The sequence below is a fragment of the Heptranchias perlo genome, chromosome 1 (assembly GCF_035084215.1).
Source record: "Heptranchias perlo isolate sHepPer1 chromosome 1, sHepPer1.hap1, whole genome shotgun sequence".
In the NCBI taxonomy this organism is placed as follows: Eukaryota; Metazoa; Chordata; class Chondrichthyes; order Hexanchiformes; family Hexanchidae; genus Heptranchias; species Heptranchias perlo.
Window position 1 is genome coordinate 91,299,565 of NC_090325.1, and position 22,292 is coordinate 91,321,856.

General features: G+C 43.4%; 1 protein-coding gene across 2 annotated transcripts in view; it reads right to left on the reverse strand.

Moving 5' to 3' along the window:
• LOC137324233 (LIM and calponin homology domains-containing protein 1-like) overlaps positions 1-22,292 on the reverse strand; it is a 409,488-nt gene that overhangs the window by 185,995 nt on the left and 201,201 nt on the right. The gene's annotated exons all lie outside the window — the stretch shown is intronic.

A 22,292-nucleotide genomic window follows, 5' to 3' on the forward strand; every position in this document is an offset into this window, starting at 1 on the left:
TTAAACTGAACCCAGTGGAATCAATCTTACATAAAGTCACAGCGTTAAATACTCTGGTCATCAAAAAGTTCAAGACTGGTGGCAAAGGATTATCTGTCACTGTTGGAAATGAATAATTTGAACCGGTCTCTATTTCGAAAGAATTTTTACCTCCTTACAATACTTATGCCAGGAGACCAAAGTCACACCAATGGGATTAACCACTTTTGCATAGCCCCCAATTTTCTTGCACCAAATCCACACATGTTACGTGTAAATGCAACTGACAGTTGGGACATGATTTTAACTCAGAAAAACAGGTGGGTTGGGGGCAGGGGGGCAGGAAAACTTTTTAAAATCTAAAACCCACCCCCAACGCCGCCCCCCCCATTTCCGGTCTTAATGGAGGCGGGCTGAGGGGTGGGAGACCAACCCGCTCTTAGGAGGCAGGTCAGTCACTAAAAGCTTTCAAGGAGGCTGCTGGCCTCCATTCTGACAGCTTTTTTGTTTTGGACCCCTGGGGGCCAGGATTACCGGGCCTTCTACTTCACGTCACATGAGAGGAGGTGAGAAGGCCCAAAACAGAGATAAGTGCCTTTATAGCTCAGCTTGTGGGCCAGGAGGAGCAGGACATTGCTGCAGGAGTTCCTCAAGGCAGTGTCCTAGGCTCAACCATCTTTAGTTGCTTCATCAATGACCTTCCTTCCATCATAAGGACAGAAATGGGGATGTTCGCTGATGATTGCACAGTGTTCAGTTCCATTCACAACCCCTCAGATAATGAAGCAGTCCGAGCCTGCATACAGCAAGACCTGGACAACATCCAGGCTTGGGCTGATAAGTGCCAAGTAACATTCGTGCCAGACAAGTGCCAGGCAATGACCATCTCCAACAAGAGAGAGTCTAACCACCTCCCCTTGACATTCAATGGCATTACCATCGCCAAATCCCCCACCATCAACATCCTGGGGGTCACCATTGACCAGAAACTTAACTGGACCAGCCATATAAATACTGTGGCTACAAGAGCAGGTCAGAGGCTGGGTATTCTGTGGCGAGTGTGTCACCTCCTGACTCCCCAAAGCCTTTCCACCATCTACAAGGCACATGTCAGGAGTGTGATGGAATACTCTCCACTTGCCTGGATGAGTGCAGCTCCAACAACACTCAAGAAGCTCGACATCATCCAGGACAAAGCAGCCTGCTTGATTGGCACCCCATCCACCACCCTAAACATTCACTCCCTTCACCACCGGCGCACAGTGGCTGCAGTGTGTACCATCCACAGGATGCACTGCAGCAACTCACCAAGGCTTCTTCGACAGCACCTCCCAAACCTGCGATCTCTACCACCTAGAAGGACAAGAGCAGCAGGCACATGGGAACAACACCACCTGCACGTTCCCCTCCAAGTCACACACCATCCCGACTTGAAAATATATCGCCGTTCCTTCATCATCGCTGGGTCAAAATCCCAGAACTCCCTACCTAACAGCACTGTGGTAAAACCTTCACCACACGGACTGCAGCGGTTCAAGAAGGCGGCTCACTACCACCTTCTCAAGGGCAATTAGGGATGGGCAATAAATGCCGGCCTTGTCAGCGACGCCCACATCCCATGAACGAAGAAAAAAAAGGAGTGCTTCCCCCAGGCCCAACAAGCCTACCTGCAGCAACCCCCACCACCACCCCACTCCTGCCCCCAACGATCTACAACCCCGCTCTTCCTTCCTCTTCTCCTGTCCAACTGAGGCCAGCCTGTCAATCAACCCGTACTTCCGGGTTTCCCATCAGGAATTCCCCGCACCCCCAGCCGTCTTCCTGGCTCAGAGTTCAAATTTAGGCCATTGTCTTATTGCACTGTAATGAAGACTTTAAAAATATTCATTTGAACCATTATCCCCAGAGAGGTTAGAATCCAGAATCTCAAAAAAACCCTGTGATATTTTTTCTGACAACAAATGCAATTACCTTACAGCCCCGTTTATGGCCAATGGTCCCAATAGTAAAAAGCTTTTCACATGATGTAAACGTTCTGTTCCTGCATCGTTCGCTAATCTCAATCTCATTTAAAAAATGGCAGCCTGCACCAATTAAGGGGAAATTTGAGCTGCTCATTTAGTATTATGTTAATTTATGGAGATAATTACATGAAAATAGCATTTTACAAATAATTACAATTTGTAACAGGGATGGTAAACATGAACCATAGACTGTTAACTGTCAATCTCAGATAATTTTCTGTTGAACTAGACTCATTTTCTTTCTATCTTCTCAACTGCATCAAAGCCAGAACGGTTTATTATTTGATGCCAAACAAACATTAATATCTGATGGAGTTTCAAACACCTTTTATAGTGCACAAAGAGGTGCTGTGTCGCCTCAGTTTTTGGCAGTGATATGAGTTTATAGAGGGTTTTCACGTTGCTGTGGAATGTGGAGGGAAGGTAAAATTCCACCACATGCACTCAAACTCATGCACACTGCTTCCTGACTGCCTGTGAGATTTCTTAATGATCAGAAAGAGCAATGGGACAGTCAGCTCCATCACTATCATTAAATCAGTAAACAGTACTTGGATTATGAGAAGTAATGTTTTACTTTGAAACCTATCTTTTTGGTGGGATTTGCACCGACTACTTTTATACTGCAGCCATTGTGCATCCAGTGCAAGATTTCAGGATCCATGTGCATTAGTTAGTTTCACACTGAGATTCTGGCATCAAATTAGTATCCAAGAGGCCAAACTGTAGTATAAAAATAGCATTAATATTTCAAAATGCTATGTCACCTGAGCCTGAGGCTGTAGAATAACTTATTAATACACAACACATTGCGCAAGTGTTCAGTTTACAACCTATTTCTGTTAATCAGAAATACTTTCTTGTCTTAGTATTGTCGGACTTAGAGGGCACAGAATATAAATATAACACAGCTACACAATCAATTTTTTAAAAAAGAACTTTATCCATAATTCTGTTCTGTTATAGTGAAAGGATAAATTACGTAAACGAAACCTGCCACAAACACATTGCCTGGCCGCCAATAGCTCTGTTTTTAAAATCTTAATTTAAAACATATTTTTCCACCTTTGATTGTTAGTTCCAGTGTTCACAACCATATTTCCACTTGTTTTCTCTGGTTTTATGGGTTCCAGACCAAGCACTTTTCAGATGAGCTCACCTATAAATTCCTGAGGGTCATGTAACGAAAATAAATGAGACAGCATGAAGATGGAATAAATCCTCTTAAAATTCCTTTGGAGGACAGTAAATTATTAAATTGTCCTGCAGGTTGCCCTTCACTGTAACTGACTGTTATTAAGCATAGGACTTAAAGGAGTGGCAATCCATGATTAACCACAGAACCATGACTGCATTGGTCAAACTCACAAATGGCATCCTGCGTAACTATGATCATAGCTTACTGTCTCTTTTTATCTTCTTCAACCTCTCCACTGTCTTTGATACCTTTAGGTATTCTGTCCTGCTCTGCAGTCTATCTCTATGACACTGTTCTCCTTGTACCATTCATACTGGTTGCAACAAAGATATACATCTCAAACAATTTTTCTCTAGCAAAGACACCTCCTCAAATGTTTTGTCCAGTCACCTCTAGTGTACCCCAGGGCTCTATCCTTGGTCCTTTCTTCTTCATTATTTATATTCTACCCGTTAGCAATATCATTGAGATGCTAAACGTCAATTTGGACATGTATGCAAGTGACACCCACCTTTACCTCTCTGCCTCCTCTAGTGACCCCAAAGCAGTTGCTACTCTGATGTAGCAGTTTTCTGTCCAACATTATTATCTGAGTTGCAGACAGTTCCTTCAGCTCAGTATCAACAAAACCAAAGCCAATGGGGTAAATCTTTGACTTCCCCATGTGGACAGTAATCTGGTGGAGTGAATCTTCTGCCCACTGTGCAACACGCCCAATTTTCACTCCACTGATTTCAATGGAATGAAAATCAAGCAGGTTCTACAATGGGCGGGTGATCCGCTCCACCAGATTACCGGCCAGGCAGTGAAGATGAAAATTTACATGCCTCTGACCTTGACTCCATCAACTTCTTCAACTTCCCCAGTTGCCACTTCAAGCTAAGTATGGAGGTACAGAACCTTGGCAGAATGCCTGAAACTCAGTTGAGTTTCCTCCCCTATATCTGTTGTGATACCAAAATCACTTTCTTCCATCTCCATAAGAGCACGAGCACCTGCCCCCACCTCTACCACTCCCTCACTACTGCCAACTCCCTCGTCCTCCTAGGAACTAAACTTCTCCAGTGTCCTCCTAACCAGCCTCTATAAATTAAAATCCAATCAGAATGCCACAGCTTGCATTCTCACCCCCACAAAACCTTGAATACCCATCATGCCCATCTTTGCCAAGCGTCACAGGCTCCCATGTCCCATCAGGTTGACTTAATTCTCAACCTCGCTTTCAAATCGCTCCATGATTTCATCCCATGCTATCTCAGCGATCTCTGCCAACCTACACCCCCACACTCATCTTCTCCCCCTCCGACACTCAGTTATTCTTTGTCCCCTGCTCCCTGTGCTCCATTGGTGGCTGCTCTTTCAACCATTATGTCCCTGCCCTTTGTAACCCTGTCTTTAAATTCCTCCACCTTGCCACCTCTCTGCTGGCTCTCAAAAACCTGCAACTTTTTGATTTTTCCCTTTTTCCCTCCCATTCGGTGTGCACTGTTTTCATCCACCCTATAAAATATTTTGAGGTGACTTTCTGCAAACAAGGAGAGAAGTAGCTGTTTCCAAATTAAATCTACTTCCTAGGATAATTTTCTGACTTTGTGTTGGCAGTGGGGATTCTCACTCAGTAGAAGGAACAATTGGAAATTCAGACACATGCTGCATACAATTTCCTGACCACTGCATTCCCCAGTCTCCCATGTGCACTCCTGGTGGGCGGGTGTAAAGTCAGAAAATTATCCCACATGTTTTTAAAGCACTTGGCTTTGAAGATATTTCACAATCAGTATGAGATCACTGAATCATACAATGCCCTGTGTTTACATAGGAACAGCAGTAGGCCATTCTGCTTTTTGGGTGGGGGGAAAGAGTAACAGATTTCCAGAATAATAGTGCTGCCAATAAGGTCCTCTGTTTCTTGGTCTCAGAACCAGCAAATATAGTGTTATAAGATCGATTGCAGTGAATGACAGTGTTAGCATTTGGTTTGAAAATAAAGATGTTAATAACATATTCAAAATTCCATTTTTGGGAATTCCATATAACAAGGAGTTTCAGTATGGCAAACAATTCACTGTATGGCAGAGTCACACTACTTGTCCCATAAACATCAAATGCAATAATCTTTTATTGAGAAGGAGAAAAATCTTTATTGTTATGAGGCTGCAGAATATCAATCATTCTAGACTCTTTCCGAGAACTGAGATCTTCTCCAATTTAAAAAGGCTTTATGCTGCTCTTCTTAACCCATTTCTTGATAATCCATTACAATTCTCTGGTTTAGTGATTAACATAATAGGAGAAAAGCTAGGATATGAGAAGCTAAGATTATAAAGAGATTTATTATATCTAAACACACAACACTGAAGCATAATAGGATTTCAGACCTCAGGGTACAGTAGCATAGTGGTTATGTTACTGGACTAATAATCCAGAGGCCTGGAGTAGTAATCCAGAGTCATGAGTTCAAATCACGGCAACTGGGGTATTTAAATTCAATTAATTAAATAAAATCTGGAATTAAAATATAGTATCAGTAATGGTGGCCATGAAACCAGCGGATTGTTGTAAAAACCCATCTGGTTCACTAATGTCCTTTAGGGAAGGAAACCTGTCGTCCTTATCTGATCTGACCTATATATGACTCGAGACCGGGTGGTTGATTCTTAATCGCCCTCTGAAATGGCCTAGCAAGCCACTCAGTTGTACAATCTCGCTTAAAAAAAAGTCATAATAAGAATAAAACCGGACAAACCACCTGGCATCGGACCACTAGGCACCGGACACAACAAAGGCAAACCAAGCCCAGTCAACCCTGCAAAGTCCTCCTCACTAACATCTGGGGACTTGTGCCAAAATTGGGAGAGCTGTCCCACAGACTAGTCAGCAACAGCCTGACATAGCCATACTGACAGAATCATACCTTCCAGCCAACGTCCCAGACTCTTCCATCACCATCCCTGGGTATGTCCTGTCCACCGGCAGGACAGACCAACCAGAGGTGGCGGTACAGTGATATACAGTCAGGAGGGAGTGGCCCCGGGAGTCCTCAACATTGACTTTGGACCCCATGAAATCTCATGGCATCAGGTCAAACATGGGCAAGGAAACCTCCTGTTGAATACCACCTACTACTCTCCCTCAGCTGATGGATCAGTCCTCCTCCATGTTGAACACCACTTGGAGGAAGCACTGAGGGTCGCAAGGGCACAGAATGTACTCTGGGTGGGGGACCTCAATGTCCATCACCAAGAGTGGCTTGGTAGCACCACTACTGGCCGGGTCCTGAAGGACATAGCTGCCAGACTGGACCTGCGGCACGTGGTGAGTGAACCAACACGAGGGAAAAACTTACTTGACCTCGTCCTCAACAATCTACCTGTCGCAAATGCATCTGTCCATGACAGTATTGGTAGGAGTGACCACCGAACAGTCTTCGTGGAGACAAAGTCCTGTCCTCGCACTAAGGACACCATCCAATGTGTTGTGTGGCACTATCACCATGCTCAATGGGATCGATTCAGAACAGATCTAGCAGCTCAAAATTGGGCATCCATGAGGCGCTGTGGGCCATCAGCAGCAACAGAATGATATTCCAGCACAATCTGTAACTTCATGGCTCGGCATATTCCTCACTCTACCATTACCAACAAGCCAGGGGATCAACCCTGGTTCAATGAGGAGTGTAGAAGAGCATGCCAGGAGCAGCACCATGCGTACCTAAAAATGATGTGCCAACCTGGTGAAGCTACAACTCAGGACTACATGCATGCTAAACAGCGGAAGCAACATGCTATAGACAGAGTTAATCAATTCCACAACCAACGGATCAGATCAAAGCTCTGCAGTCCTGCCACATCCAGTCGTGAATGGTGGTGGACAATTAAACAACTAACGGGAGGAGGAGGCTCTGTAAACATCCCCATCCTCAATGATAGCAGAGTCCAGCACGTGAGTGCAAAAGACAAGGCTGAAGCATTTGCAACCATCTTCAGCCAGAAGTGTCGAGTGGATGATCCATCTCGGCCTCCTCCCGATATCCCCATCATCAAAGAAGCCAGTCTTCAGCCAATTCGATTCGTTCCACGTGATATCAAGAAACAGCTGAGTGCACTGGATACAGCAAAGGCTATGGGCCCTGACAACATCCTGGCTGTAGTGCTGAAGACATGTGCTCCAGAACTAGCTGCACCTCTAGCCAAACTGTTCCAGAACAGCTACAACATTGGCATCTACCCGACAATGTGGAAAATTGCCCAGGAATGTCCTGTCCACAAAAAGCAGGGCAAATCCAATCCGGCCAATTACCACCCCATCAGTCTATTCTCGATCATCAGCAAAGTGATGGAAGGTGTTGTCGACAGTGCTATCAAATGGCACTTACTCACTAATAACCTGCTAACTGATGCTCAGTTTGGGTTCTGACAGGACCACTCGGCTCCAGACCTCATTACAGCCTTGGTCTAAACATGGACAAAAGAGCTGAATTCCAGAGGTGAGGTGAGAGTGACTGCCCTTGACATCAAGGCAGCATTTGACCGAGTGTGGCACCAAGGAGCCCTAGTAAAATTGAAGTCAATGGGAATCAGGGGTGAAAACTTTCCAGTGGCTGGAGTCATATCGAGCACAAAGGAAGATGGTAGTAGTTGTTGGAGGCCAATCATCTCAGCCCCAGGACATTGCTGCAGGAGTTCCTCAGGGCAGTGTCTTATGCCCAACATTCTTCAGCTGCTTCATCAATGACCTTCCCTCCATCATAAGGTCAGAATTGAGGATGTTTGCTGATGATTGCACAGTGTTCAGTTCCATTCGCAACTCCTGAGATAATAAAGCAGTCTGTGCCCGCATGCAGCAAGACCTGGACAACATCCAGGCTTGGACTGATAAGTGGCAAGTAACATTCGCGCCAGACAAGTGCCAGGCAATGACCATCTCCAACAAGAAAGAATCTAACCACCTCCCCTTGACATTCAACGGCATTGCCATTGCCGAATCCCCCACCATTAACATCCTGGGGGTCACCATTGACCAGAAACTTAACTGGACCAGCCATATAAATACTGTGGCTACAAGAGCAGGTCTGAGGCTGGGTATTCTGTGGTAAGTGACTCACCTCCTGACTCCCCAAAGCCTTTCCACCATCTACAAGGCACAAGTCAGGAGTGTGATGGAATACTCTCCACTTGCCTGGATGAGTGCAGCTCCAACAACACTGGGGGCGAGACTTCCTGGTGTCTGTTGTGCGCACGCATAAAAACGCACCTGGGTTAAACTCAGAAGTGGAGGTGTTGGAGCTGGGATGCGGTCCCTCTCCAAAAAGCTGTTATTTTAACCTCCCACCCGTCCCCAACCGACCCGTCTTTGGGGGTTAAAATTACCCCTAAACCGACTGAAAGTACACAAATAAAATGAGAAAGGAGAAATTAGTTGGACCAATCAGTATTGTTTATCACTGAACAATTTTGGACATAAAAAAAAAGCACATTTTGAGTTAGTAACACTCACAACCTCTTTAAGGTTTATTTCATTCACCGTTACATCAAATGTATTGTAATTAATTCCATCTTCCCTTAGAACTAAAGAAAATTACAATAACTTTTTAATGTTGAACAGTAGGTGATTATTCTGAAGTCCTAAAGAATTTATACTCTGGTGTCATAAACAGACACTTGACCCAGGATATCTCTGAACACTATGATAATCATTCATCTGCAGCTGAAAACAGTGGAAGCTGGAAACATCAGGACAAGAATGAATCCCTGAGAGATTGTAACCAACAAGGGTCAAGCCTAACACTATCAATTCTAACTATTTGGCATTGCTTCATTAAGTATGAATTAAACTAATTAACAAACTTCATGAAATTAAACAATTTATTACGTGCCAAATCAAAGGCTTTGACCATGTCTCCCAAATCACCTCAACTTTTAAGAAAAACATCCTCTTTTGTTGGAGTGCTCCTCCTGACTCCACATTAAATCTGCGGGCCACTGCCCTTTACCACTCGCCCCTGCTTCCCGATTGCCTCCCCTCCCCGGACTCTACTGAGGAATTAGATCCTCCTCCGTGACTGGTGAGCTGCCTCCAAGGCCGCGACTGGCGCCCACAGCTCACCGGTAATAAACAAATGAGGCCAGCAGACAAATTTGCCGTGACCCTGCCGCGGGCCTCATTAGGCGCAGTCCAGGGATCACACCTTGATTTGGGCCCCATCCAATTTCTAGGCCAATTAGTTACTTTAACATTCAACGGAATGCTCACTGCGATTTCAATTCAAGTCACCCAATATCCACACTAGATGGCTAATCTGTATTTAGGTCTTAATATTCAATTTCTTCGAAGTTAAGTAATTGGAGATCACAGTTCCATCTCTAGGATGGTGCTGTTAAGCCATGGCTCTGACAAGGCCCGCTTCTGCAGTCCCAGATCCAATACTACCAATTCTGGTTCTTTAAGCTTAAACTATAAACTGCTGTTGTTAAACTTGACTAACCTAATTCTTCTCCATTGTTTAATCTCACTTGTTAAACAAATCTTGTGATTTAAGGTGTTCTTAAAATCATTTAAATGATTATTAGAATTTCTGCTGGCTTGAAATAATAGTCAAAATTGGTGACGGACATAAGAACAAAAATCTATTGATCTCAGTCTTGAAAATTTTAATTGATGCAGCATCCACAGCCTTTTAGGGAATGGAGTTCCAGATTTCCATTACCCTTTGTATGAAAAAGTGCTCCCTGATTTCACTCCTAAATGGCCTAGTTCCAATTTTAAGATTCTGCCCCTTTGTTCTGGATTCCCCCACCAGAGGAAATGGTTACTTTGTATCTATCTTTTCAAATCCCTTTATTACTTTAAACACCTCGATGAGATCACACCTCAATCTTCTAAACTCAAGGGAATACAGGACAAGTTTATGCAACACGTTGTAATAATTTAACTCTTTAAGCCCTGGTATCATTCTGGTGAATCTGCACTATACCCCCGCCAAGGCCAATATATCTTTACTGAGGTGCGGTGACCAAATCTGAATGCAGTAATCCAGATAGGGTGTGAACAAGGCTCTGCACAACCGTAGCATCACTTTCTCACTTTTGAATTCCAATCCCCTTGAGATAAAGGCCAGCATTCCAGTAGCCTTTTTGATTTTTTTTTTGTACTTAAGCACTAGTTTTTAGTGATTTATGTACATGGACACCTAAATCTCTCTGCTGCACCACAGTTCCTAAGTCTCAATTTTAACTCAGGATGCAAATCAGGCGGATGACACGCCCCATGACGTTGTTGGTGTGAAACCTGGGACATTTTAATTCACGGGCCTCGTTAAAATTTGTTCATTAATGTATTTAGTTTTTCTACTTATTTTACATGAAGTGGAAGTAAAACTAATAGGACTGTAGTTGCCTGTGTCCCTTTTATCACCTTTTCTAAATATAGGTACCACATTGGCCTGTTTTCAATCTACTGATACCTCCCCAGTGTCCATAGACTCCTTCATAATGATCATCAGTCCCTCACAAATCTACTCCCTAGGAATATAGGTACAGGCATATGCCAATCAATCCCTCGGGCCTGTTCCGCCATTTTTAAAAAATTCGTTCACGGGATGTGGGCGTCGCTGGCGAGGCCGGCATTTATTGCCCATTCCTAATTGCCCTTGAGAAGGTGGTGGTGAGCCGCCTTCTTGAACCGCTGCAGTCCGTGTGGTGACGGTTCTCCCACAGTGCTGTTAGGTAGGGAGTTCCAGGATTTTGACCCAGCGACGATGAAGGAATGGCAATATATTTCCAAGTCGGGATGGTGTGTGACTTGGAGGGGAACGTGCAGGTGGTGTTGTTCCCGTGTGCCTGCTGCTCTTGTCCTTCTAGGTGGTAGAGGTCGCGGGTTTGGGAGGTGCTGTCGAAGAAGCCTTGGCGAGTTGCTGCAGTGCATCCTGTAGATGGTACACACTGCAGCCACAGTGCGCCGGTGGTGAAGGGAGTGAATGTTTAGGGTGGTGGATGGGGTGCCAATCAAGCGGGTTGCTTTGTCCTGGATGGTGTCAAGCTTCTTGAGTGTTGTTGGAGCTGCACTCATCCAGGCAAGTGGAGAGTATTCCATCACACTCCTGACTTGTGCCTTGTAGATGGTGGAAGGGCTTTGGGGAGTCAGGAAGTGAGTCACTCGCCACAGAATACCCAGCCTCAGACCTGCTCTTGTAGCCACAGTATTTATGTGGCTGATCCAGTTAAGTTTCTCGTCAATGGTGACCCCCAGGATGTTGATGGTGGGAGATTCGGCGATGGTAATCCCCAAACATATCAAAAATCCATCTACCTCAGTCTTGAAAATTTCAACTGAGCCAGCATGCACAGCCTTTTGGGGGAAAGAGAGTTCCAGATTTCTACTATCCTTTGTATGAAAAAGCACTTTCTGATTTCATTCCTAACTGGCCCAGCTCTAATTTTAATTTTATGCCTCCTTGTGACAGTGACTACTCAGTTAATAAAAAAAAACACACTATTTGGCCTGTTAAAAAACATCTATTAATCACATCATCACCAAGTCATCATTGCTCAGTTCCCATGTTTCACACAGACAAAAACCTGAAGAAAATTCCACATACCTGAAATCTGCAATCATGCTGCTAAAGCATTATTTGGAATAATGACAAAAGAACAAATAAAATGAACACTGACTGGTAACAATTATCACCCATTGTTGGCTCTCAAAAACTATCCTTCATGTCAAAGAATGAAAATATCCTTTCCTCATAATATTCATGTCAGCGGGTGATATATAACACAAATAGTGTACCCTTATCAATAATGTACACAATCAATTTGTAATTAAATCTAGGATAATATAAAGCTGGCAGTGAGTTGCAAAGTTGCAATTTTAATGAAAGTTATTTAATGGCATTGTAAACCATAAAAGCAAAGCTCAAGCACTTTGTAAATTTCACCAGACCCATGAAATTGAATTCTAATTAAATTCAATGTCAGCTTTTTATTATTCTGCACCCTGAATAACTTTCTTACAGTTGTTATGCAGTGGGCATGTTGAGTGCAATAGCACTCGTGTTTGACAAATTTATTAGAGTTTTTTGAGGATATAACTAGCAGGGTAGATAAAGGAGAACCAGTGGGTGTAGTATATTTGGATTTTCAAAAGGCATTCGATAAGGTGCTACATAAAAGGTTGTTACACGAGGTAAGGGCTCATGGGGTTGGGGGTAATACATTAGCATGGATAGAGGATTGGTTAACGGACAGAAAACAGAGAGTAGGGATAAACGGGTCACACTTAGCTTGGCCGGCTGTAACAAGTGGGGTGCCACAAGGATCGGTGCTGGGGCCTCAGGTATTTATAATCTATATTAATGACTTAGATGAAGGGACCGAGTGTAATGTATCCAAGTTTGCTGATGATACAAAGCTAGGTGGGAAAGTAAGCTGTGAGGAGCACACAGAGTCTGCAAAAGGATATAGACAGGCTAAGTGAGTGGGCAAGAAGGTGGCAGATAGAGTATAATGTGGGGAAATGTGAGGTTATTCACTTTGGTAGGAAGAATAGAAAAACAGAATATTTTTTAAATGGTGAGAAACTATTAAATGTTGGTGTTCAGAGAGACTTGGGTGTCCTCGTACAAGAAATACAAAAAGTTAGTATGCAGGTACAGCAGGCAATTTAGAAGGTAAATAGCATGTTGGCCTTTATTGCAAGGGAGTTGGAGTACAAGAGTAAGGAAGTTTACTACAGTTGTACAGGGCATTGGTGAGACCTCACCTGGAGTACTGTGTTCAGTTTTGGTCTCCTTATCTAAGGAAGGATATACTTGCCTTAGAGGTGGTGCAACGAAGGTTCACTAGATTAATTCCTGGGATGAGAAGGTTGTCCTATGAGGAGAGATTGAGCAGAATGGGCCTATACTCTCTGGAGTTTAGAAGAATGAGAGGTGATCTCATTGAAACATATGAGATTATGAGGGGGCTTGACAGGGTAGATGCTGAGAGATTGTTTCCTCTGGCTAGAGAGTCTAGAACTAGGGGTCATAATCGCAGGATATGGGGTCAGCCATTCAAGACTGAGATGAGAATTTCTTCACGCAGAGGGTAGTGAATCTTCGGAATTCTCTACCCTGGGGAGCTGTGGGTGCTGAGTCGTTGAATATATTCAAGGCTGAGATGGATAGATTTTTGGACTCTAAGTGAATCAAGGGATATGGAGATCGGGTGGGAACGTGGAGTTGAGGTCGAAGATCAGCCTTGATCTGATTGAATGGTGGAGCAGGCTCGTGGGGCCCTGCTCCTATTTCTTATATTCTTAGCAGATGAGGTGATGAGGATAGAAGAGTAATAAAGCTGTCAGTGGCACCTGAAAGCACCTGGCTTCATGTGATGGGTACAACAGTAGTCTAAGTCTTCTTTGGCACTGAATTACTAGTAAAGAAACTCTGCAGTAGATATTCTAAAATTAGGTTTAGGCACTATAATATTAAAGCAGCTTTTCAGCATTTAACCTTTAAAGGTATAATTAAATGGATGAGAAGACTGTTATTACTTTTAAGATAAATATCTCCTTCTTATCCTACAATATTTGTGCAGTTCCTCATACATATCAAAAACGTTTCAAAAATCCAATGTACATAAAATTCAACCTCAACCTGTATCCAGATAGTAGCTGAAAATGTTATCGTGAATGACACTGTAATTCTCCAAAAATACATTCAATTTTCAAAGTAGTTAAGATAGATGAAAGAAGGGTTCCTGTTTTAGTTAATCATTTTGTGAGACAATAAATATATTTTTTCTTTAACACTATATTGACTTAAAAAACTAAAAACAAACTACTGAAGGGTTGGAAAATCTACGGCTTAAGTGTTAAATTCTGGTGGTTTCTTGTTGGTGCAGATATCATCTAACAGCTCTGAATCCATTCAGCATAAAGCATACACACAGCCCCTGAAGACTGCAACAGAACAAGCTCCGCTCTGTGTTCAGTAACTGCATCTCGCCAGCAGGACCCCCACAATTTTGATCCAGCACTAGTTCTGCAGAAGATGCCTGTCGGCCAGGTGGCTCTGAAGGAACATTCACATTTCAACCAGAAGGCTCCACCATTCAATTAAAGTTCAAGTTGATTACATTTTCCAGAGTAAAAGTTTGCAATCAGCAGCACAGTACTTCTTAGTTTCCAAGTAAAAAAAGCAACATGCATTCATGAACTGGCAGAGCAGGAGAACTTCTTGTTCTACAAAAATGTAATGGTTAAAAGCATTGTTCATGTAAAACGTACTCCAGACACTCAGATATTCTTTGCAATTGATGCTAACAACTTAATTTTCTTACAACTGCAGCTATCCATTTCCCTTGTTTGCGAGTGCTGCATCACATGCTATTTTGGGATGGTTGCCATATCTAAAACATGGATCCAAGCTGTGTTCTTCTGATGGATTCAGGAACTCAAGCTCTGATTCAGAAGCACTGGTTCCTTTAAATAAGATGGCTGCAGGAGTGCGGGTGAGCTGACTCAGAGTCAGTACCGCATCATTTCATCTCCATTACAGCCAGCAAAGGTAGATGTCCTTTTTTTAAAAATCCCTGATAGCGGAGGAAGTACACAAATTCACGATGGGTAGGTAATTGTCTGTCTACTCCCTGGGTCTCGTGTCCTCAGTTATACCATAGACGACAGGGAGGCAGATGTACAGAAAAGTTTCTCTTTGAGTAATTCATTTTGTGTGCAGACTTGTGGTGCATATGTACCTACCTGATTCTTAGTAGGAAGGAAACATAAGAAACCCTGGTTGTTGACCATTACCAAGCGCAGTAATGATTACACTGACATCAAAGAGTGTGCATAAGTATAAAGAGGGATATTCTTACTCATGCTACTTTACATAGGTAAAATTAGAATCTTAAAGAGAGATTTCACAATAACCGAGGCAAGAAAAAAAAGTTCCCGCTATTTGCACTTCGAAGTCAAGTTGAAGGCTCTGGTAGGCCAAGAAAGGCTGCTCACTGGTTGATTGTTTTAGAAAGAGGCCTCAAAAATCAATGACAGCCTGATACGCCAGGCCCCAGTCTTCACTGCAAGTTTCCTTAGGGGTCTATTTGGGGCAAAACTTCTGCCTTTCATGGTTTGTCTGATGTACCGGTCACATTACATTTACGAACTTGGATTCCAAACCATTGGGTATTCTAAATCAATGTTTGCTGGTTGAAGTCTCCTATTTAGATAACCTTTCTGTTTTCACGTACCCTTTTAATACCTTCATACAACAACCTGACTATCACCTTTAGACTGTTGTGGCAGCAGAAACGTTGGGCCAGATTTTGCTGTCAAAATAACAGTGAGGCTAATGGTGCAACCCGTTATTTATGCGTAAATGGTACATCAATGTCAGGTGAGGAGCAAATACGCAGTTAAATGCCGAGTTGCGCCATTAGCTTTAAGAAAATGGCATTTTGCTATTTGCCTCACCATTGACATGCATTGAATGTCATGAAGTTCCTGTATTTGCACGGTTGATATGAACTAAGCTTGCCACAGAAAGTTAATTCTTGTCAGTACGAGCGTAAATACCCTTTTAACAATGTGATCATTGTTAATTTCTGCCAATCAACCTCTCTGGCACTGAAAATTAACTATTACAAGTGTGGAATTTCATTCCTTCAGCTTTTAACTGTTGAAGATTTTAAAAATGACAATTTTTTTAAAATTCTGTATCTTTTTTTCTCTCTCTTAATCCAATCTTTCTTTCCCTCTCTTTATTTCTCTTTCTGTACCTGATTGACATTGAATTCACCCACTGTAATTTCCACTTTCTTCTCTGTCCTTCCTCTGTTTATTTTTCAAGCCTTCAATCTGATTGGTTAAGGAAATACACAGTCGGTTACCCTGTTCACTCAGGTCTCAGATGTCCTGTATCCGTCGCTGAGACATTACCAGCTCGCATTTTCAGCGACTTGCAACGCAAACAATTTTAAAACCTAAATATTCACCAGCAAGTCCAAACAACGGCGGACATCGTTAGGCGCCCTGCTACAACAAAATCTGGGCCAATAATGTTGATGTAGGAATATCGGAAACGTGATTGGCTCCAGAAGATGGTAACATAAGCAACATACAGCGTTATTGTGTATTCAAAGGACATAGGAAAAAAGTTGGTGTAGCCCTATATGTCAGGGACACCTGGGAGATGAAAGAAACTAGTCACATGGGAGGTGGAATGCAACATAATGAATTGCTCAGGTTGGGCATCTTTAACATGGAAGTTCAAACTAATCTACATAAGAACATAAGAAATAGGAGCAGGAGTAGGCCAATCGGCCCCTCGAGCCTGCTCCACCATTCAATAAGATCATGGCTGATCTGATCCGAACCTCAAATCTAAATTCATGTCCAATTTCCTGCCCGCTCCCCGTAACCCCTAATTCCCTTTACTTCTAGGAAACTGTCTATTTCTGTTTTAAATTTATTTAATGATGTAGCTTCCACAGCTTCCTGGGGCAGCAAATTCCACAGACCTACTCCCTCTGAGTGAAGAAGTTTCTCCTCATCTCAGTTTTGAAAGAGCAGCCCCTTATTCTAAGATTATGCCCCCTAGTTCTAGCTTCACCCACCCTTGGGAACATCCTTACCGCATCCACCCGATCAAGCCCCTTCACAATCTTATATGTTTCAATAAGATCGCCTCTCATTCTTCTGAACTCCAATGAGTAGAGTCCCAATCTACTCAACCTCTCCTCATATGTCCACCCCCTCATCCCCGGGATTAACCGAGTGAACCTTCTTTGTACTGCCTCGAGAGCAAGTATGTCTTTTCTTAAGTATGGACACCAAAACTGTATGCAGTATTCCAGGTGCGGTCTCACCAATACCTTATATAACTGCAGCAATACCTCCCTGTTTTTATATTCTATCCCCCTAGCAATAAAAGCCAGCATTCCGTTGGACTTCTTGATCACCTGCTGCACCTGCATACTAACTTTTTGATTTTCTTGCACTAGGACCCCCAGATCCCTTTGTACTGTAGTTCTTTCCAGTTTCTCGCCATTAAGATAAAAACTTGCTCTCTGATTTTTCCTGCCAAAGTGCATAACCTCACATTTTCCAATATTGTATTGCACCTGCCAAATCTCCGCCCACTCACCCAGCCTGTCTATATCCCCTTGTAGGTTTTTTATGTCCTCCTCACTCTCCACTTTCCCTCCCATCTTTGTATCATCTGCAAACTTTGATATGTTACACTCGGTCCCCTCCTCCAAATCGTTAATATAGATTGTAAAGAGTTGGGGACCCAGCACCGATCCCTGCGGAACACCACTGGCTACTGGTTGCCAGTCCGAGAATGAACCATTTATCCCAACTCTCTGCTTCCTGTTAGATAACCAATCCTCCACCTATGCCAGAATATTACCCCCAATCCAGTGATTCTTTATCTTGAGCAACAATCTTTTATGTGGCACCTTGTCGAATGCCTTCTGGAAGTCTAAATACACTGCGTCCATTGGTTCCCCTTTATCCACCCTGTACGTTATGTCCTCAAAGAACTCAAGCAAATTTGTCAGACATGACTTCCCCTTTGTAAAGCCATGCTGACTTTGTCCTATTAAATTATGTTTATCCAAATGTTCTGCTACTGTCTCCTTAATAATAGACTCCAAAATCTTACCCACCACAGATGTTAGGCTAACTGGTCAATAATTTCCAGCCTTCTGCCTACTACCATTTTTAAATAAGGGTGTTACATTAGCAGTTTTCCAATCTGCCGGGACCTTTGCCGAGTCCAGAGAATTTTGGAAAATTATTACCAAAGCATCCACAATCCCTACTGCCACTTCCCTCAAGACCCTCGGATGTAAGCCATCAGGTCCAGGGGATTTATCCGCCTTGAGTCCCATTAATTTACTGAGTACCAATTCCTTAGTGATTTTAATCGTATTTAGCTCCTCCCCCCCTGGAGACCCCCGTTTGTCCAGTGTTGGGATATTCTTAGTGTCCTCTACTGTAAAGACTGAAACAAAATATTTGTTCAGCATTTTTGCCATCTCCATGTTTCCCACCATTAATTTCCCAGTCTCATCCTCTAAGGGTTTGCCTTAGCCACCCTTTTTCTTTTTATATAACGGTAGAAACTCTTGCTATCTGTTTTTATATTTTTTGCTAATTTATTTTCATAATCTATCTTCCCTTTCTTAATCAATCCTTTCGTTACTTTTTGCTGTCTTTTGAAGACTTCCCAATCTTCTATCCTCCCACTAAGTTTGGCTACCTTATATGTCCTTGTTTTTAGTCGGATACTATCCTTAATTTCTTTACTTTGCCATGGATGGCTGTCATTTCTTTTACACACTTTTTTCCTCAGTGGAATATATATTTTTTGAAAGTTGTAAAATAACTCCTTAAATGAACACCACTGCTCATGTACAGTCTTACCCTTTAATCTATTTTCCCAGTCCACTTTAATCAATTCCGCTCTCATACCATCATAGTCTCCTTTATTCAAGCTCAGTATGCTTGTTTGAGAACGAACCTTCTCACCCTCTAATTGGATATGGAATGTAACCATGTTATGGTCACTCATTCCAAGGGGATCCTTAACTAGGACATTATTAATTAATCCTGGCTCATTACACAGGACCAGGTCCAAGGTTGCTTGCCCCCTTGTAGGATCAGTTACATACTGCTCAAGAAATCCATCCCTAATACACTCAATAAACTCTTCCTCAAGGCTGCCCTGCCCAATTTGATTTGTCCAGTTAATATGATAGTTAAAATCCCCCATAATTATAGCTGTTCCCTTATTACATGCCCCAACTATTTCCTGATTAATACTTCTTCCAGCAGAGTTGCAACTATTAGGAGGCCTATATACTACGCCCACGAGTGTTTTTATCCCCTTATTATTCCTTATCTCTACCCAAAGTGTTTCATTATCCTGATCCTTTGTCCCAATATCATTTCTCTGTATTACAGTGATTCCTTCCCTTATTAACATAGCCACCCCACCTCCCCTTCCTTCCTGCCTGTCCTTCCTGATTGTTAAATACCCTGGCATATTTAATTCCCAGTCGTTGTCACCCTGCAGCCATGTTTCTGTAATGGCCACAAGATCATACCCATACGTAGTTATTTGTGCCGTTAACTCGTCCATTTTGTTACAAATGCTACGTGCATTCAGATAAAGAACTTTCAAATATGTTTTGTGACACTTAGTTCCTGCTTTTTCCTTTTTTAACACTTTACCTTTTACTCCATACCTTCTGTCCCTTCCTGACATGCTTTCCTCTGTCTCCCTGCTCAGGTTCCCAACCCCCTGCCACAGCTTTGATGCTGGGTTAATCGCCTTACGTCTTCTAGTTTTTATTTTATCTGTCGTGCCTAAAGTACACTTTCTTTCCGCTGCTCTACGCTTTTCCCTCTCACTTGTTCTTGAACAACTGTTTGTACTATTTGTATTGTAGATTTCCCCTGGGTCTTCCCCTCTCTTGCTTCTCTCAATTTTATTCCCTTCTGACTCCCCACTCAGGTTCCCATCCCCCTGCCACTCTAGTTTAAACCTTCCCCAACAGCACTAGCAAACACCTCCACGAGGACATTGGTCCCGGTCCTGCTCGGGTGTAACCCGTCCCGCTTGTACAGGTCCCACCTTCCCCAGAACCGGTCCCAATGTCCCAGGAATCTAAATCCTTCCCTCCCACACCATCCCTGCAGCCACGCATTCATCCTGTCTATTCTCCTGTTCCTATACTCACTAGCACGTGGCACCGGTAGTAATCCTGAGATCACTACCTTTGAAGTCCTGCTTTTTAATTTATCTCCTAACTCCTTAAATTCACCTTGCAGGACCTCATCCCTTTTTTTAACCTATGTCGTTGGTACCGATATGGACCACGACTACTGGCTGTTCACCCTCCCCCTCCAGAATGCCCTGCAGCCACTCCGTGACATCCTTGACCCTAGCACCAGGGAGGCAACATACCATCCTGGAGTCACGTTTGTGGCGCAGAAACGCCTATCTGTTCCCCTTACAATTGAATCCCCTATCACTATAGCCCTGCCACTCTTCTTCCTCCCCTCCTGTGCAGCAGAGCCACCCGTGGTGCCCCGAACCTGGCTCTTGCTGCATTCCCCTGATAAGCCATCTCCCCCAACAGTATCTAAAGCAGAATATCTGTTTGAGAGGGAGATGGCCCCAGGGGACTCCTGCTCTACCTGCCTAGTCCTTTTACTCTGCCTGGCGGTCACCCATTTCCTTTCTGCCTGCGTAATCTTTACCTGCGGTGTGACCACCTCACTGAACGTGCTATCCACGATAGTCTCAGCATCGCAGATGCTCCACAGTGAATCCACCCGCAGCTCCAGCTCCGAAAGATGGTTAGCCAGTAGCTGCAGCTGGACACACTTCCTGCACACATGGTCGCCAGGGACACTGGTAGTGTCCATGACTTCCCACATAGTGCAGGAGGAGCAGATCACGGGTGCGAGCTCTGCTGCCATGACTTGCCTTAGACTCTTAGACTCTCCTCCCGCTCTAGGTCTCTCCTTTTATACTGTGCTCACCTCTCGGACTCTTCTGCCTCACCTGTGACGTCGCACAGTAGTTGTCTCTTGTTGCAAGTTTGCTGCTGCTTTTATTCCCCAATCTCAGTCTTCTACTCTCAGGTCCACCGCCGCTATGGGGAAAAAGTGAGGAAAAGCAAGGCAAAGCAGCACCTCCTTCCCCCACTGCACCGAACTCCCACACGTACCAAACTCTCCGTTCACACTGTGTTGTCCGCAAACCGTGCTGTTCACACTGACAGGCCCCTGTATTTCTACAGTTTGTGACTCAGATGAGTCAGGCCTGCCCCACCTTCAAGTACCAGTTTAATCTAGCCAACCAATTAACTTGCTGCAGCTGCTCTCTCTGCTGAAGCCTGACAGAAACTTAAAAATTTAAACTTTAAAATTGAACTTAAACAGTTAATAGCAATTGAACTTAAACAGTTGAAAGCAATATGCACTAGATTTTAAAGAGATTAACCCTTAAACTCCCACATGTACCAAACTCTCCGTTCACACTGGCTGGGGAAGGGGAACCAGGATGCAGCAGCAGAGAGGAGAGACAAGGTGCATCGAAAATTAGGAGGGACAAACAGCAACAGAATAAAGAATAGTGTAGAAAGAGCAGGAATTAGTTGGAGGAAAAAAAGCAAAGCAGACTAGCATGGTGTTGGAATGCATGTGTATTAATGCGAGGAGTGTTACAAATAAGGTTGATGAGCTGCAGACACAAGTTGCCAGATGGGGTTATGATATAGTGGCTATAACGGAGACCTGGCTTGAACATGGGAATGGGGGAATGGGAACTAAACATTCCTGGCTACAATGTATTCAGAAGGGATAGGGAAAGAAAAAAGAAAGCGGGGTGGTGGCGGGGGGGGGCAGGTGGCAGATTGATCAAGGATAATATTACAGTTCTACAGAGGGACGATATAGTAGAGACTGAATCTACCTGGTTAGAGTTAAGGAAAAGAAAAGGAGCTGTTACATTGCTGGGTGCTATAGACCCCCAAATAGTGAAAAGGAGATAGAGGAGCAAATCTGTAGGCAAATTTCAGAATAATGTTAAAATGATAGAGCAGTAATAGAAGGGGACTTCAATTACCATAGTATAGACTGAGAAAAAAACAGTGTAAAGGGCAAGGAGGATGAAGAATTCCTAAAATGTGTCCGGGAGAACTTTCTTAATCAGTATATTTCTAGCCCAACGAGGAAGGAAGCAGTGCTGGATCTAGTTCTCGGGAATGAAGTAGGGCAAGTGGAGTGTGTTTCAATGGGAGAACATCTGGGTAATAGTGATCATAATATAATTAGGTTTAAAGTAGTTACGGAAAGGGACAAAGAAAATTCAACGGTGAAAATACCCAACTGGAAGAGAGCCAATTTCAGTGATTTGAGAAGGGATCGAGCACAGGTTGACTGGAAACAAAGATTGGCCAAGAAAACAGTAAATGAGCAATGGCAGGCCTTCAAGGCGGAGATAATTTGAGTACAAACCAAGCATATTCCCACAAGGAGGAAAGATAGGGCGTCCAAAGCTAAAGCTCCCTGGATGACAAAGGAAATGG